Genomic DNA, 15,865 nt, shown 5'->3' with positions numbered 1-15,865 from the left:
TGAACACTTTTCACCCAGTTTCTCCACAGGCAATTGTAAAAGTACACAAAGACGTCACCTGCTGGGGCCTAGCCCCAGTTAAACTGTGACTGCCCTGGGGGAAAACAGGGCAAGCAAAAGCATTGAAACTTCATAAAATCAGCTTAGATCAATTGCCTGGTACCAAAACCAGTGCACATAATCCTCTCCTGGCTGAGCTAATTGGCTTAGCTTGCTGATGATTTTACAGCACCAGAAGCTGTTCTCTGATTGTAGGAATGAAAGTTGCCAAATGATCTTAAACCACAGCCCAGACGGCCCAGCGCCACCAGAGGCATATCTGGGAAAAGTGCTATTTTAAACAAATGCTCCTGTGGGTATAAGGATCCTTTTCTGTCTAGATTCCTGCTAACACCTGTTGCTCACTCATCCTGCCCCAGTTCACCTCTTCTTTAACAGCCATGTGGCCAAAACAAACCACAGCCCCTGACAGGGCCTTAAATGCAGCCACGTGAACAGCAGTTCCAGGCAGCCCAGGCATCACATGCTCTGGCACAGTCTGCTGGGCCCCAACAGCAGTGCTGCCAGGTGTCAAGGAGCCATTTGCAGGCAGAGAGCAGACCTGGCAAGGCAATATTCCAAACTTCCAGCATGGCCGGGGAAAGGAGACTTCTTCCAGAGACTCTGCCATGCAAATCAGCATCAAGCAAGGAGAACAAGAGGATGGTTGCATTTTGGTCCAACCAAACCCTTCATACCTAAGGCCCCTTTACCACATCCCCAGTAGGTTGTTGTCTAGCCTATCCTTGAATCCTCCTGGTAACTAAGAAGCTTACTACTTCATAAATAGCTTATGAGGCAGTCTTCCTTATACAGTGCTGAATTCCTTCCTGTGGCCTTTGCTCTTCTTATTACACTTTAGAAAGTTGTATAGAATGACGCTCATATGTCACTCATGCAATTCCATTCAATTCAATCTATGTTTCTGCACTAGGTACATAAAACAGTTCAGATCCATAGGAGTAAGTAAGCACTGTAACCCTGGGGGAATTTTTCAATTCCTGGAAGTTTACAGCCTGGGTTTTAATAAGACATGGGGATAAGAGAATAAGCCTGGGCAGAGTTGGAGGTCAGATCTGAGATCACAGCATAAAGCCAGGATTCTAAAAGGGCAGTCCTCAGAGGGAAGAAAAAAATGTTTCATATCAAAAGTCAGTAAAGGTCCTGTTTGATTCAACCTGGATTCCGGACAGAACAGGGAAAAACAAACATTTTCCCAAAAGCTACCTAAACATAAGTTCATATTCTTTGAAGAAAATATTCACACTACATATGTAGACTGAAAAACTCAAGCTGAAATCTTCATTTAAAATGGTCTAGAGTTAGTAATAGAAAAGCAAAGCAAATCTACTCTGAAGGACCACAGTTTAAACCCAAGCCCTAAAGAATTATGAAAGATAAAGTTTCAAGTAATATCAACTCAAAATCAAAAACTACCAAACATACGTGGAATGTTAAAGAGTAAAAAGTATCTACCATTACAAAGAGCAAAAAGAAAGAAAAAAACTGCAGAATCAGAACCATACAGATTTCAGATATTATAATTATCAGATACAGAGAATAAAGTGTACTTAATGTGTTTCTTTTAAAGCTTTTTTAAAGTTTTTATTGTATGGCAAAGGAAAAAAAGAAAGCTTATCAAACTTAACAATTCAGATTGGAAAAATAACAAAATAAAACTCCTACACATTTTTTAAATGTAAGAATTGAAATTATAAACTCAGATGATGAGTGAGACTATAAAACTGGAAAGACAACGAGTAAATCGGAAGACAGGTTTGAAAAAGTCCACAAAATGAAGCACAGAGATTAAAAAAATTGCAAAAGATTTTAAGACATACAGATAAAATGAGAAGGTCCAACATATGTCCAATCTGAGATCTATAAAGAGATCACAGAAATAATGAGGTAGAAGCAATATGACTGGGAATGTTTCCAAGTAGAAATTCACAGATTCATGAAGCCCAATAAACACCAAGGAACATAAGAAAGGAAGGAGGAAAAAAACAAACAATCTCAACCCATCATAGTGAAACTGCAGAACATCAAAAGCAAAGAGATATTTAAAACAACCAGAGAGGAATAAAAACAGATTATCTATAAATAATTCATATGACACTGACAGCTAATTTCTCAGTAAAAACAACATAAGCCAGAAACCAGTAAAATGATAAGCTTAAAGCACTGAGGAAAAAAAAAAATGTCAACCTTGTTCTATATTTTCTACCAAATGAAATTTACTTTAACAAATGATGGTAAAATAAAGATATTTTCAAATAAATCAAAATTAAGAGAGTATGGTATGAGCAAAAACTTACTAAAGAATTTTCTGAAGGAGGTACTTAAGAAAGAAAATTATCCTAGGAAGTAGGTCTTAGATACAACAAGTGGTGGGCAAAGAAAATGGTAAACATGGAGGTAAGCCTAAACAGTGACTATGTAAATAATAATTATAGTAACTATAGGAACTAAAAATCAATGCATAACTAAATTTATGGCAATAATAATTTATGATTAAAGAAAGGGAAGGAAATTAAAGTTAAGGCATTTTATTTCTTGTATAGAAAAAGAATAAAAATATTAATTACCTTTAGACATTGTTAAATTAAATATACCTCTTAAAATTTCTAGGGTAACCATTAAAACAATTGAAATAGAATATACAATTTCCAAACTAGTGTAAAAATTTTTGATAACTAGTGTTAATACAAAACAAAAGGCAATAAAGGAGAAATAAACATGTAAGAAGTGGAGGCAAGTATTAAATAAGATAAAATGAATTTAAATCAAGCAATAATCATGATTTGATGCATACAGATTAAATTCACCCATTAAAAGCAAATATTGTCAGTTTTTTAAATCTAGCTATATGCTAACTGTAAAACTAGAAAAGCATAAGGATGCAGAAATATAGAAAGCAAAACGATAAACTACACCAGCAAATGATAATTAAAAGAAACCTGAGACTGCCATATTTATACCACGCAAAATATGCTTTAAGGCAAAAAAAATATTCTTTAGAAGCTAAAATGATCATTGCATATTGATACAAGGTTCTATTCACTAAAAAGATACAACCATTGTAAACCTGGATACCTAGGATTATCATATTTATACCAGATGAAATATATCTTAAGGCAAAAGGTACTATTTAGAAGCTAAAATGATTATTGCATATTGATATAAGGCTCTATTCACTAAGCAGATATAACAGTTATGAACCTGCATGCCCCTAAAAGGCAAAGGTTTGAAGGAAGTACAAGAAGAAATTGATAGGTTCACCATCACAGAAGGGAATTTTAATACATCTCTCTTGGTGATTGATAAATCAAACAGAATTGTCTCTAAGAACATGTGGATTTTCTCACTCAGCATCTACCCTAACCTCTCTCTGCTATATCCTTCTATACTGTAAGGCAAGAACACTCAAAAACTACCTTTTCCAGTCTTTTTTGGACAACCCAGTTTTCCTGGGACAATCCTGGTTGATCCTCATTGTCCCAGCATAATTATTAACAATATTCCCCTTTACCTTTGAACATGTCTGGTATAGATAATAAATTTTATTGTTACTCTACCTGTATGTAAAAATACCATATATGCAAAATATTCTTGCAAGTGTGCTGTATTAGTGATTCAAATATCAAAAACCACATTACCTTCAGTGTTGTAATTTTTCCAAACAAGTGAACAACTTTTCAAAATAAAACAAAGTAGACTTCTCTTGGATTTACATGATAGTGGCATTCCTGGAAAATTCAATGTTAAAATAACATGCAAAAAATACCCAAGGTTTACACAGAAAAAGGAGATCAAGACTGGCCTTAGATTATTTAAAATAGGTTTTCCACCTAAGTTTAGGTTCTACCTCAGTTTAGGTTTTCTAAAGCATAGAAACACTTTAGAAAGTCATGCAGGCCGGGTGCGGTGGCTCACTCCTGTAATCCAGCATTTTGCGTGGCCAAGGCAGGCAGATTGCTTGAGCTCAGGAGTTTGAGACCAGCCTGGCCAACATGGCAAAACCCCTGTCTCTACTAAAAATACAAAAATTATCCAGGTGTGGTAGTGTGCACCTGTAGTTTCGCTACTTGGGAGCTGAGGTGGGAGAATCATTTGAGCCCGGTAAGTGGAGATTGCAGTGAGTCAAGATGGCACCACGGCACTCCAGCCTGGGCAACAGAGTGAGAATTGCTCAAAAGGAAAGGAAAACAGAGGAGAGGGAAAGGGAGGGAAGGTGGGAAGGAGGTAGGGGAAGAAAGGGAGAGGGAAGGAAGGAAGGAAGGAAGGGAGGGAGGGAGGGAGGGAGGGAGGGAGGGAGGGAGGGAGGGAGGGACAGAGGGAGGGAGGGAAGGAATAAAAGGGAAGGGAGAAAGAAAGAGAGAGAAAGAAAAGAAAGAGAAACAGAGGAAAGATAGGAAAAAAGGAAAGGGGAAAGGGAGAGAGAAAGAAAAAGAAAGAAAGAGAGAGGGAGGTAGGTAGGGAGGGAGGGAGGAAGAAAATCATGCAGGATGAAGGCATAAGGGTGATGTAATGGACTTTGGGGGCTTGGGGTGGGAGAAGTTGGGAGGCAGTGGGGGGTAGAAGACTACATATTGGGTACAGTGTACACTTTCAGTGACAGGTACGCTAAAATCTCACAAGTCACCACTAAAGAACTTATCCATGTAACGAAAAAACACCCATACTCCAAAAACCGTTGAAATAAGAAGAAAGAAAATCATGCAGGATGTGGGACAATCCTTCACTGTGTGCTGCTGTTCCATACCCTACAGGACACTGAGCATTTACTGCTATTTGCCCACAAGGTCCATTGTGCATCCCCCAGTTGTTGTGACAAAATCAAAACACCACCTATATTTCATATTCCAGGAGAACATCAAGAACCTGAATAATAACATCCCAGGAGCTCTTAGGCCTTTCAGTATATACCATTTTCCTACAAGTAAACTGCTCTAAAGTAAGTTAGACAGTGTCTGTGGGCCTGGACTTACCACATCTCAACCCCAACAGGCACTTCCAAAAGTTTCCTTTCTAAAATAAAAATACACTTTACTTTAGAACCATTTTAGGTTGATCAGAAAACATTATAAAGATGATACAGAAACTTCCCATATACACCATACCAAATTTTCCCTATTACTAACTTCTCACGAGTGTGGTACATGTCTTCCAATTAACAAGCCCATATTGGTGCATTATCATTAACCAACGCACATAATTCCTTCAGATTTCGTTAGTTTTACCTAATATCCTTTCTCTGTCCTAGGACGCCACATTATGTTTAACAGTTATGCCTCCTTAGGCTCCTCTTGTTGATGAGTTTCCTAGCATTTCCTAGTTTTTGACAAGCTTAATAGCTTGATAGAGTCCTAGTCAGGTATTTTGTACTGAATCCCTCAATCAGGATTTGTCTGATGATTAGACTGGAGTTATAAGTTCTTGGAAGGAGAGCCCCAGAGGTAAAGGGCCATTGTCAATGCATCATATGAAGGATGCACACCATCAATATGAATGAGTGTTTTTGATGTTCATCTGAATCACCTGGCCAAGGTAGTGTTTGTCAGGTTCCTCCACTATAAAGTTACTATTTACTCCCCTTTTCTATGCTGTGCTTTCTTTTTTCCTACTATCGTTCATTTGTTTATTTACACAATTTTTTTTATATCAGTATGGTGTCACTCTCATGGATAATCATTTTATATTGTGGGTTATAATCCAACACTGTTTTGTTTGTTGTTCTTGTTATTGTTTTGTGGTTTTCATTTGGTTTATTTGTTGGGTTTTTTTTGTTTTGGGGGTTTGAGTACTTCCTTCTTTCTGACACTACAAGATGTTCCAGGATCATCCTGTATCTATCCTACCCCAGTCTTGGAATCAGCTATTTTTCTTTTTCTTTCTTTTTTTTTTTTTTCAGTAGAAGATGGTGTTAGAAACCAAGATCCGGGTGCTACCTGTGCTTGTGTTGCTATAGGGGTGTTGTTTCCAGGTCTCCTCAACCAAAAGAGGAAATATATGTGTGTATACTAACTCATGTATATAAACATATCTAAAAAATGTCTACATGTATTCATCTGTGTCTATAGTAGGCTAAATATAAGTTCATACTGATATCCCCAATTCTAATCTGTATCTACAAAGGATCATTCTAGCCTCTTCCCCTTGCTTATCAAAAATGTCCCACTACAAAAGGAAGAAACCTGACTCCCACCACCCATCATTCGTTTACTTAATTATTCCACGTCAGCTGGTTGTGGCGGTTCATGCCTGTAATTCCAGCACTTTGGAAGGCCAAGGTGGGAGAATCTCTTGAGCCCAGGAGTCCAAGATCAGCCTGGAAAACATGGTAAAATCCCATATCCACAAAAAAATACGAAAATTAGCTGGGCATGGTGACACGTGCCTGTGATGCCAACTATTTGGGACACTGAGGTGGGAGTACTACCTGAGCCTAAGAGGCTGAGGCTGCAGTGAGACATGATCATGCCACTGCACTCCAGCCTAGGTGACAGAGCGAGACCTGTCTCAAAAAAAAAAAAATTATTTCTTTTCAGTATACATGTGGTTTCATAATTGTTAAGGCATGTTCCCACAGGAAACACGTTTCTTAACTAGAGTACAGTGCTTATATACACTTCCATTTGTCTTTAGTCCTACACATTCATTCCCAGCATTACTTAGATCAGTACGTTTTTTCTCCATCTCATTCATGGAGGTTGTTTCATATGTTTGTAATGCAGCTAGATAGTTTTACCACATTCTGCTTTGCATCTGGGGATCCTCTGACTTCCTAAATGATGTTTTAATTTAGACACATTGAGGTTCACTCCTTGCACTATGAAGTACTATGGGTTTTGACAAATGCATAGTCATGTATTCACCATTGCATGATTGCAGTATCCTACCAGAATAATTCGGCCACTCAAAAAAAAAAAAGAAAAATCCCCTGTGCTTCACCTATTCAACCCTCTCTCCACCTGTGAATCCCTAGCAACCCTGATCTTTCAGTATCTCTAAGGTTTTACCTCTTCCAGAATGTCATATAATAGGAATTATATAGCATGTAGTTTTTTCAGACTGGTTTCTTTCATGGCAATATATTTAAGATTCATGTGTGGCTTTTTGTGACTTAATAGCCCATTTATTTTTATCATCGAATAATATTGCAATGTGTGGATATACCACAGTCTCCTTATCCATTCACCTACTGAAAGACATCTTGGTTATTTCCAGTTTGGGGTGATTATGAATAAAGCTGTTAGAAACATTCATGTGTAGGTTTTTGTGTGAGTATAAATTTTCAAATCAGTCGTGTAAATACCTAGATGCATGCTTATTGGATCATATGGCATGACTATCACTAGATTAGTAAGAAATTATCATTCTATCTTCCAAAGTAGCTATGTCATTTTGTATCATTTATCTTTCCAAAGTAGCTATATTAAGTGCAATAAGAGTCACTCTTGCTCTGCATCCTGGCCAGCAACTGTTATTGTTCATTGTTTGGATTTTGTCCCTTCTAATAGGTCGTTGTTTTAATTTGCAATGCCCTGATGACAAATGTTTGCCACCTTTTCATATGCTCATTTGCCATCTGTATATCTTTTTCAGTGAGATGTCTGCTCAGATCTTTAACTTTATTGGGTTTTTTCTTATTGTCGCATTTAACAGTTTTTTGTATATTTTGGATACAAATCCTTTATCTGACATGTGTTTTGCAAGACACGTGTTTTATCGGGTATGTGTTCTACCAGTCTGTGGCTTGTCTTTCTCTTAATAGTACTTTTCACAGAGCAGAATTATTGACTGATAGAAAGTTCAGGGCTTAGTCTATTTTTTGCTGCTATAACAATATTACAGGCTGGATAATTTATAAAGAAAAGAGTTATTTTGCTTATGGTTCTGGGAGCCAGGAAGTCCAAGATTAAGGGGTTGCATCTTGTGTGGACCTTCTTGCTAAGTTATAACATGGCAAAAGACAGAAGGGCAAGCCTGTGTGCAAGACAGAGAAAACATATTGCCAAAGCCCTTTTTAAAAGCATTAAACCCACCCATTAGTACAGAGCCCTCACAGCCTAATCACCTTTTAAAGGCACCATGTCTTAACACTTTCACAATGGCAATTAAATTTCTATATGAGGCCGGGCATAGTGGCTCATGCCTGTAATCCCAGCAATTTGGGAGGCCGAGGTAGGTAGATCACCTGAGGTCAAGAGTTTGAGACCAGACTGATCAACATGGTGAAACCCTGCCTCTACTAAAAATACAAAAATTAGCTAGGCATGGTGGCACGTGCCTGTAGTCCTGGCTACTCAGAAGACTGAGAGAGAAGAATCGCTTGAACACGAGAGGCAGAGGTTGCAGTAAGCTGAGATTGTCCCATTGCATTCCAGCCTGAGCAACAAGAGTGAAATTCCATCTCGAAAATAAATAAATAAATAAATAAATAAAATTTCTATCTAAGTTTTGGAGGGGCTATTTAAACCCTAGCAGTTCAATTTATCAATTTTTAAAATTATACTTTTGGTGTTGTATCTATAAACTTACAACCAAATACAAGGTCGTCTAGATTTTCTCCCATTTTTCTTCTAGAAGTTTTATCATTTTATACTTTAAAATTAGGTATATAATGCATTTCAAGTTAACTGTTGTGAAAGGTGTAAGGTCTGTGTCTAGGTTCAGGTTTTTGCATTTGGATGTCTGGCTGTTTCAGCAGTGTTTGTGGAAAGATTATCCTTTCTCCATTAAACCGCCTTTGCTTCTTTGTCAAAAATCAGTTGATTAGGCTGGGCATGATGGCTCACGCCTGTTACCCAGCACTTTGGGAGGCCAAGGCGGGTGGATCACGAGGTCAGGAGTTCAAGACCAGCTTGACCAACATAGTGAAACCCCATCTCTACTAAAAATACAAAAATTATCCAGGCGTGGTGGTGTGCACCTACAATCCCAGATACTCAGGAAGCTGAGGCAGGAAAATCACTTGAACTCAAGAGGCAGAGGTTGGAGTGAGCCAAGATCGTGCCACTGCACACCAGCCTGGGTGACAGAGACTCTATCTCAAAAAAAAAAAAAAAATCAGTTGACTATATTTGTGTTGTTCTATTTCAGGGCTCCAATTTATGGATCTCTGTGTCAACCTTTTAGTATCATGTTAGCTATTCCATACAAATTCTAGAATCAATTTGTTAATATATACAATATAGGTAGCTGGAGTTTTGACTGAGTCTGCTTTGAGTCTATAGATCAAGTTGGGAAAAACCGATGTCTTAACAACACTGAATCTTCCAATCCACAAACAGAGTATCTCTCCACTCATTTAGATCCTTTCTTTCCTCAGAGTCTTACAGTTTTCTGAATATAGTTCCTGTATATATTTTGTTCGATTTATGCCTAAGTATTTCTTTTTGTGCTTTTGTAAATGGTATTTTTAAATAATTCAAATTGTTTTTATGTATGTAGGAGTACAGGTACCTTATAACAGACAATTTCTGATTGCTCCCTTTTATCCCTTATGACATTGCAGTCATTAATTTTTCTTATCCATGCTATAATCATCCAATACATTGTTACTACTAATACTTTAAATAGGTGGATATTTTAAATCAATTAAGAAAAATAAAAATATTATCTTTATTTTTTTTTCAATATTTTCTTTCTTTATATAGATCTGAGTTTCTGACCTATATCACTTTTGTCTGAAGAACCTGATATTTTTTGCAAAGAAGATCCGTTGGTCATAAATTTCCTCAGTTTTTATCATAGAGTGGCCTTATTTCTTCTTCACTTTTGAAGGATAGTTTTAGTGTACATAGAATTCTAGGTTAGTGGGGTTTTATTTTCTTTTAACACTTGGAGATAGATATTTCATTCCACATTATTCTTGTCTGCATTATTTCTGATGAGAAGTCCACTGCAATTTTTATCCTTGTTCCTCTTTACATAAGGTGTTTTTCCCTGTTTTCTTTCAAGACTTTATCCTTTCCTTTTGTTTTCTGCAGTTTAAATATGATATGCAAAGCAGTTATTTATCCTGCTTGGCATTTTCTGAGCTTCTTGGATCTGTTCTTAGGTGCCTGTCATTAACTGTGAAAAATTCTTGGCCATTATTACTTCAAATATTTTTTTTCTCCTCTGCTCTCTTTTTCTTCTCTTCCTGGTATTCCAACTATACTTGTTAGCACCTTTTGAAATTTTACCTACCGATCTTGGGTAATCAGTTCTGGGTTTTGTGTAAGTTTTTTTTCTTTCTTTTTTCATTTTGCACTTCAGATTTGAAAGTTTCTATTGAGCTATGTTCAGACTCAATAATTCTTTCCTCGGTTATGTCCAGTCCACTGATGAGCCCATTAAAGGCATTCTTCATCTCTGTTACAGTGTTTTCAGTTTCTAGCACTTCCTTTGATTCTTTCTTAGAACTTCTATTTCTCTTGTTATGTTACCCATATGTACATGCATGTTGTCTACTTTTTCCATTAGATTCCTTAACTTATAATTATTCTTTTAAATTCTGTATCTGATAACTCTGACATCTGTGTCATATCTGAGCCTGGTCCTGATGCTTTATCTCTTCAGACTATTTTATTCTTGCCTCTGGCAAGCTTTGTAATTTTCTGCTTAAAGCTGGACATGCTGTATTAGGTAACAAAAACTGGAGTAAATAGGCTTTCAGTGTGAAGATTTATGTTACTATATCTGAGAGTTAGATTGTGTTTAATGCTTGGTATAATTGTAGGAGCCAGAAGCTTCCATTCTCCAGTGTCCTGGTTTTTGCCTCCCCTCTAGACTTGGGGCTTCCCTAAATATTCCTCTGAGAGGAGTATGTGAATCTTGCATTTATATCAGCTGTAGTCCCTTCTTACTATACTGGAGCCCTAGTGGTGTAGTGGCAAGGTATGGAAAGGAAGAAGGATAATCATATGATTAAATCTCAGTCTTTCAGTTGGCCTGTGTTGTTGGGCTGTGATTTTCACAAGCTCCAGTGGCATAGCTTCCCCACCCCTACGGAGACGAGAAAGGAAAGCTGGAAGAGGCTAGAGTGGGAGGAATGCCCTTTCCCTGGTGAGGTAAGGTTCTTGTATTTTCCCTGGACAGTGGGTCTTTGTTAAGGAGAATGCTCTTGGTGTATATCACAATGAGTATCTTCCCCTTCCCCTACCAAGGGCACAGAGGATCTTTCTCGGATCTTGACCGTGAGAACCTGGTGGACTTCCTGGAGGTAAAACCCACAAAAGTGTGAGTGTCTCCTGTGATGGTTAATACTGAGCATAAACTTGATTGGATTGAAGGATGAAAAGTTTTGGTGTATCTGTGAGGATGTTGCCAAAGGAGATTAAATTTGAGTCACTGGACTGAGAAGAAAGACCCACCCATAATCTGGGTGGCCACTGTCTAATCAGCTGCCAGTGCATCTAGAATATAAAGCAGGCAGAAAAATGTGAAAAGACAAGACTGGCCTAGCCCCCCAGCCTACATCTTTCCCTTGGGCTGGATGCTTCCTGCCCTTGGACATAGGACTCTACATTCTTCAGTTTTGGGACTCAGATTGGCTCTCCTGGCTCCTTAGCTTGCAGATGGCCTATTGTGGAACCTTGTGATCCTGTGAGTTAGTACTTAATAAAATCATATATATATACACACATATATATATATGTATATATATATAAATTCAAATATATCATATATTCACACACACACACACACACACACACACACACACACACACACACAACTCAGGTAAGTATTCTCACCATAGAATGTCCATTTTCTCTGCCCAGCTTAAGCCTCTAATGCTAACTTCGATTAATCCTGGGTCTCTATATGTGACTTGACCTCTCCATTTCAACCTAATAGCACATTCAGTCACCTCACTTTTCATTTGCCCTTAACATGTATCCATGGGTGTACTTCACTTTAGGCTATTGATTAAGCCATCAATATTTGTCATACCTCTCATGTCTTTGTCATTTCCCAGAGTCAGTATCTCTCTAGATTCACCTGTCTCTCTAGATTTCAGGGTGATTTGTCCTGCAACTTCATTTCTCTAATGTGTCTGAGAAAAGTCCTTGACTTTCCATTTTTTTAGTTTTTTTTCTTGTTGTAAGAACGGGAGTGATGACTTCCAATCTAAAGAGTTTTCAGAGCTGAAATTGAAAGTCCAAAAATTAACTTTTTTAATTAAAAAAAAAAATTTAAAACAAGATTGGAAGTAGCTGGGTGATAAATTCATAGGAGTTCTTAATGTCTACCTTTAGGTATATTTGAAATTTTCTACAATAAAAAATTATGGTGAAGAATCTGAAACAGGGTAACTTTAAACAATAGGGACAGCCGAGAAAAAAATTAGTCAGCAATATTTGAGTATCTACTATGGACCAGGGACTGTGCAAAGGTAATTTGGATATAAGAATGAAGACTACATCTCCTGCCCTCATGGAGCTGTTGGCTTTGGGAGAATGACATTAAATAAGTAATTATGACTTAATTGCTTAGGATAAGGGCTACAAAGGGGGCAAAAATGGTGCTGTGGGAGCAGATAACAGAGAATAGAGAATCCAACCTCATCTGGAGGGTTGGGAAAGACATCTCAAAGACCACCAGAGGAGAGGGTACAGAAGGCATCCTGTACCTATTTCCAGGAGATCCAGCAGCCTGGATCAATGATACAACCTGAACTTGGTCGGGCTGGACCCAGGGGCTGGCCTCCAACTTTCACACATAGTAACAATAATGTTAAAGGTAAGAAGAAAGAGAACGTTGCAGAAGAAGGCAAGCTTTCCATAGGTCGGAATCCCCCATGGACTCTTGAAACCCTGACCACCTGAATTTAGGTGAAACAACAAGTAGGATTTTCAGAATTCATTCTTCCTTTCAATAATATTGACCATTTTCACAAATCCTTCTTCCCCACTCATTCAAATTCTCTTTAGATACCAATAAACTCTAGGCTGGTCGCTTTGTTCCTGGTCGTTTTGCTCCTGGAGTGATGCCACAGGAGAAGGATTGTAACTTATCACACTGGAAAGAGCAAAAGAAACAGAAGCTAGGCAGAGGGAAAAAAAGATGATACTTTGGAGTTCTGCACTCAGATATGACATGATTTCAACATATAAGTTAATGTGAATCACATGACTCTTTTAACATTTTTCCCATCAGGAAAACAGAAATGTCACTTACCATCTCTAGTACAGATTATTACTAAGCAAGTTTAACAGTTATATCTACATAAATGTTTACTGATTTGTTACACAGCTAATGATAATTAATGATGGTAATTATTAAAATACAGACTGATATTAGCATTTAGAGCAACATTTAAACTTTCCAAATTGTCATCAATTTATAATTCTGAAAATAATAGCAATTAATCATTATTATGGTTAAATGATAATACTTTATAATATATTATTACATGTTTTCTACAAATAAGAGAAGCACTCATCTGTTATGGTGAAGATAATAACACTAATAATGGCAGAGTCATGATTGCTAATCATTTCCCATTATTGCTATTAAAATGTACAAATCACTCAGTATCACCAAAAATCTGCAAAACAAAAACCTAGTGAAGGCATATGATAAAATAAGCAATCTATAGTCAACAACCCTACCAAGTCAAGATTCTGGGCCCTGGTCACAACAGTGGCTGCCCATCAGAAAAGACTAGAGACTTTTTGAAAAATCCCAAAACCCACCCCACTACCCAGAAAATATGATTTAACCAGTCTGGGGTGTGTCTGATTTTGTGAAAGTTCTCTAAATCTAATGTGCGTCCAGAGTTGAGAGCCACTGCTCTGGGTATCTGATTTTTATGCTTGAGAATAAAGACATAGTTGGTCCTACGGGCAAAATTGAATTGGGAAACCCACTTGCCTAGCCTTTGTCAATCAGTGCTGTGTGTAGCAGAGGAAAGACTTGTTAGTTTTCGTTGTCAGGGAATTTTCTTCATAGAAAAGTACATTAAAATACCAAATTACAGTATTTACATATTTCATGTATTTTTCCCAACTGCGTTCCCATAGCAACTAAATCCATTTGCTCCCTACTTTCTTCTGAGTTATTTTCCATCATGAGGCATGCTTTATTAGTGAGGCAAGCCATTTGTCCTCTGAAATGACTGTTTTGCTGTTTACTATTTCTTTGCCAGGGAACACAACTCTGTTGTGTCTTCCTTACTCCTGCACTCCCTGAATTTGATAAAGTCGGCTTTGCTCATTTGGGCAGAGATAGTGTCCCCAACTACTTTCCTCAGTCTGAAACAGTCCCTGTTTTTTTCCAATGAGCTGACCAAAACCAAAAAGCAAAAAAAAGTTCCCTCAAGGAACCTGTGACTGGGAAAGGATGCAAGGAAGGGAATTGCTTCAATCCCAAACAGTGACTAGTTCACCAAATCAACGGTGGACAAAGGATAGCCCAGCTCTCTGGGACCTCACTAGGCTTATCAGGTAGGGTCAGTAGTTAGACATCACAGCTTTGGAGACAGTCACCCACCAGCAAGCAGGAAGAAAGTCAGTCCTACCGCAGCCTAGGGCCCAAAGGAGGCCTAGGACACTGAGATTTCTTTGTGATTTCACCCAGACGATTTGGCAGACTTTAGGGCTTGTTTGTTTGTTTGAAACTATGGTATTTCACTTGCTAATGAGGCTCTGCCTTGCAAGGGGACAGGGATGCCAAAGAATACTGCAGGAGGAGGCAGCGGGCCCAATGCTTCAGGGCAGCTCTCCTTGTGGCCGCCTGACGCCAAGGATGGACCTGGGCCGCCAGTGCCAGAGGAGAGAGAAGCGGCACCAAAGACAAGGCGATGCTTCAGAATCATCTGTTCTCAGTTGCTGACTCAGATGCCTCCTTCTGTGCCAGCAGCACTAATGAAGAGGACTTGCTTCCTCCTCTCTCACAGGCTCCAAATAAAAGCCAGAGCGATGGTGCAATGGCTCCCAGGCTAGGGGGCAAGTGATCTAGGCAGTAGCTCAGAATGCAGTAACAGAAACCACACACAGTGAGAGTGTTCCTCCCATCTGCAGGATCCGGTGCAACTGACATAGGTACATCTGTGGCATTGCTTGCTGCTGGGTTCTGGGGGTCACAGTGAAGTCCTTCAGTACTCTTCCACCAAATAGCATTTATTCAAGAACAACTTCTTCTATCAGTTAGGGTTCCAGCAGGAAACAGATGGCACTTTCGAATTGGATTATTTGAGGAGAGTTTAATTAAGGGACTATTTACAAAGGTATGGGCAGGATATAGGAAAGACCATAAGAGATGGTGTATTACCTCAGAGCTAGCAACAGCAGGGCACTGTACCTCCCTTTGGCCTAAACAGCGGAATCCAGAGACAAAGCCGTGTGTAGTGACAGGACTGAGACCTTCAGTTGTGGGAGATAGCCAGCACACCACGACCAAGCAGGGAGGAAGCCAGGAAATAAATACCTGGACCTCATTCTCCTCTCTCCCTTCCATCTGCTGCCAGTGCCCCCTGTGGCCAAACTCATCCAGAAACTGAGTACCTGGGAGCCCTCACTGCTGCAGCCCATACGGGTCAGCCTCCTGGTGCACAAAACAAGATGGAGAAGTGGGGATCGAGGGTGGATAAAGACATCAAGCAGCCTCTCTTACACCAGGGCAAGTGAGATACCTCATGACCAAGGATCTGTTTGTTCTGCCACTGCCAGAGCCCTCCCAAATGCAGCAAATTCTGAGATAATAGTGTCCAAGGGTTGGAAGATAACATCGAGAGCTTGCAATATGTTTAACCACAGAGAAGGCAAGTAGAAGCCCAACCTCCTCAAGGGTAGAGAGGTGATACTGAGAACACAGATAAGCATCCCAGCCCTGA

General features: G+C 38.8%; 1 long non-coding RNA gene across 2 annotated transcripts in view; it reads right to left on the bottom strand.

Annotated features, from left to right (window-relative positions):
• Nucleotides 1–15,865, bottom strand: part of LOC128931370 (uncharacterized) — a 696,873-nt gene that overhangs the window by 472,480 nt on the left and 208,528 nt on the right. The window lies entirely within an intron of this gene.

The sequence above is a fragment of the Callithrix jacchus genome, chromosome 2, assembly GCF_049354715.1.
Source record: "Callithrix jacchus isolate 240 chromosome 2, calJac240_pri, whole genome shotgun sequence".
Lineage (NCBI taxonomy): Eukaryota > Metazoa > Chordata > Mammalia > Primates > Cebidae > Callithrix > Callithrix jacchus.
The sequence above is the reverse complement of the archived record's forward strand: the minus strand, read 5'-3'. Positions and strand labels throughout refer to the sequence as shown.